This window comes from Sceloporus occidentalis, unplaced genomic scaffold, assembly GCF_023333645.1.
Source record: "Sceloporus occidentalis isolate IW3139 unplaced genomic scaffold, rSceOcc1.0.p SCAF_48, whole genome shotgun sequence".
NCBI lineage: Eukaryota > Metazoa > Chordata > Lepidosauria > Squamata > Phrynosomatidae > Sceloporus > Sceloporus occidentalis.
The window spans coordinates 3,518,816-3,522,554 of NW_028317028.1; positions in this window are offsets into that span (position 1 = coordinate 3,518,816).

The following is a 3,739-nucleotide window of genomic DNA, read 5'->3' on the forward strand; positions in this document are numbered from 1 at the left end:
ATGCAAGCACTCCCTCCGCTACCACACCAAAAAAAATATTTGCCGCACAGACTGCAGATTAGGGGAAGACTGTGAGAGTCAGTGCAGTTTAACCTCCTTCTGACCCTACCATGACATTGAGAGGTCCTCTCCTCAGTAATCATCCCCAGAGTCCATTTGTCCGCTCATTCACTATGCCATACCTCTCTTTTACTTACTCCCTGTAGTTCAGGTATAGATCAAATCTACAATAATAATGTATGGAAACATAGCATAGCAGGTCACCAGATCACCAGAACACACAAACCCATCATTGCAGGTATAGATCAACTGGAAATCACATGTAAACTCAGCATTGAATGTATAGATTAAATAAATAACACATGAAACAGCACATGCATGTATAGATCAACTGAATAAGACATACAAACCCTATATTTGCGGGTATACATAAATAACGTATGGAAACATAGCATAGCAGATACAGATCAAATACAGGCATAGATCACAGGTCGCACACCCCAAAGGCCAGCCCTGGCATCCACATTCCCCACATGGAACCTGACCAGCACCCAGATTACACAAACAGATTACAGTCCAGAGTATGACAACTTTGTCCCCAAACAGCCCAGTGTGAGCCAACTTTGTCCCTCAACAGCCCAGCGTGAGCCAACTTTGTCCCTCAACAGCCAACGTGAGCCATCTTTGTCCCTAAACAGCCCAACGTGAGCCATCTTTGTCACTAAACAGCCCAGCATGAGCCATCTTTGTCCCTAAACAGCCCGCCCTGTGCCATCTTTGTCTCATAAACACCCTATCTGTGCCATCTTGGTCCCCAATGCTCAAACACCCTGCTTGAACCATCTTTGCCTTTCCCTAAATCACATCCACGATACACATATCCATTAATGCTTTCCTACAAATCATTCAAGCAATTCATCGATACATTAACTCATTCTTTTGCTCATTCATACAATTCAGCCACACAATTAATTATCTCACTCATTCACACAATTCATCCACACAATAATTCATTCTCTCATTCACACAATTCATCCACATATTAATTCATTCATTCTAATTCTCACTCCACCGTTTAGCGTTAAGCACCGGCACCAGAACAGAGGCCTCGCGCTCCAACCACTGCAGTCAGGCCAGCGCTGAGGCGGGTGGCAGCAGCACCCTGACTGGTCTGCGTCTACGCAGTCCCACATGCAACAGATGCATTGTGTGTTCTGACACCTTTCTTTCAGAACCAGTATTCATTTTTTCAGCTACAGTGGCTCATCTGTTGAGCTTAGGCCGTCCATCACCCTGTCGCCGGTTCACCGATTTTCCTTCCTTGGACCACTTTTGAACACCCCACAAGAGCTGCGGTTTTGGAGATTTTGTTTGGACCCCAAAGAAACTAACGAAAACAAAGCAGAGAGCTCCATGTTTTTTGTTTGCATTTTGTTGGGGTCACTCACGCTCTCTCTAACACTCTTACACTCCAAGTCTCTGACTCCTCTCCCCTACCTCTGCTTCTTCTCTTGCCTCTCCATGTTATTTTGTCTTATTTCTTTGTCTGCTTCTCCCCCTGTCCTCTTTCTTCATCTGCTTCTCCGTGAACCAAGCCTCCCGACACACTTCCACAAAAGCGCTGAGACTCTCGGCACACCCTCTCCACCTTTTGTGGAAGTACTCCCAAAGGCCAGAATAATACAGACAGATTCAGGGAGAAAAGGTGCAACTCTGCATTATTCTGGCCTATTGGTGTACTTCTGCAAAAAAGTTACAGGGAAAGCCTCTCCCCCATTCCTCCATTTGGGGGAGAGGGTGTGCCCAGAGGCTCTACCCTTTTGCAGAAGTGTGTTGGGAGGCCTATTTTGTGGAGAAGCGGGTGAGGAAAAAAAATCTAATATGCAGATGTCTATGCAAAAAAGGTTATTTTTTTATTTGAAATGTAACAAAAGAAAAAAAATGGTTGGAGTTCCCCTTTCACTGGCCACTCCAGTCATCATAAACACTTTAATGCATATGGGTCATCAAAAATACTTTCATGCATATTTCTGTTTTGTCACTTTTGTAAATGCATGCAGGGGTTTTGCAGAATCCCCCATATGCATTTAACCCCCGTCCCCAGTTATTTGTCTGCAGGAGATGCCACGTGAAACAATTACTGCCATTCAGCTCCAGTGCTGGCTCAACAAATATCATGGAGGAGGTCTAACGAGACTCCTTGTGCCTTCTCGAAAAGCGTTCAGATTAATTTTGGTCTTGTTTCGGCACTGATAGGCTTCTTGAAGCAAGCAATCCGTGGCAAGAATTGTCAGACTACAGTGGAGGTGTTCTACTGCAACTCTGGAGCTGCAGCTTCTCCAATGTCAGTTGGGTTTTTTTTACCTTTTAAAGAATGCATATTAAAGTACTTATGAAGTAATTTAAAGTGCATTCTTCCTTGGTGAGGCTGCCAACTGGCAATGGCAAAGCAGCCCTGGCACTTTAGGGCCAACGACATTCTGATGATACAAGTGCGGCTGTCAGCTGGCTATGCTTGGCCACATAGTACGTTTTAATGCTCACATGTGGCCGGGCATGTCCAGCCGGTGGAGTGGCAGACTCGGCGAGTGTGTGTTGCTGGCAGCCAGGTGGCCAGTCCGACATTAATCTGTCCCTTTAAGCAACCAATTATTTCACCCTTTGTTCTTTACATCAATACACATAATCAAGTTATATTTTTAGGACCAGCATTTTTAACTTTACCTAAACATCTTTCTATTTATTTAAGATGCTTATTTATTATGTTGTCAGTTACCAAACATTATTTGAGTTTTATGACGCTGCATACAAATATTTTGAGTTACTATAATGCTCTGGTTGATCCTTTGTTAGGGGGTCGGTTCAGGCAGCATGATCTGGGTTTGAGACACGGATGAATGATTTTGTCAGTATTAACAGCCATTTTGTGACGTATAGGCTCAAAGCAGCTAATGTGACTGCAAGAGAATAAAAGAGAGCAGAAGATGGATGTCAGTAAAGAGCAATCACTGCATAATCTCCTCTTTATGTAACCTGTACGCTGCTACATTTGTATGCACTGCAATGTGCGGCTTTGCTGACTTTTACAGCAGCAAGTAGTTCAATGGCTGATCAAAGGACACACTTCCATGTTTTATTTAAGGTTTAACCATATGCTAAATATTGCAGACAACAGGAGACAATCTTATAATATATATATATATATATATATATATATGCACAGTTACGTATATCCAATAGGAAGACCCAATTTTCTCATATCTGCTATACTTACCTTTCAAAGAAAACTTTTTAAATGTATAGAAATATAAATGCATGGGTTTGAAAAAGCGTGTAAATAAGGGAGAAGGGGTAATATGAGATTCCGTATTGTGATGTAGGATAACTAAGCACGTATCTGTCTATTTGTAACACTTGCAAGACTGAGATTTTAATTAACTCTTTGGTGCTATGGTTGAAATCATTCTCATTATGCTTAACAGGATTTAAAAAATGTATGAGACGGTCTAAGACACATTCCAAGTCACGTATTGTTAATAACTAGACGTAATCCTTCTTTTTGCTGGCGTATAATGCAGGTTTCCGGAACAGAAAGGGTTATTTAAGGTTTACTATAACACGGTCACATGTCTCATGCGTGTGTTTCTGTCTCAATGCATTAAGTTCATAGAATTCTCCCTCCTCCCTTTCTCATAATACTGCTCTGGTTTCCTGCCACTCCCAGCAGACAGTGACTAAA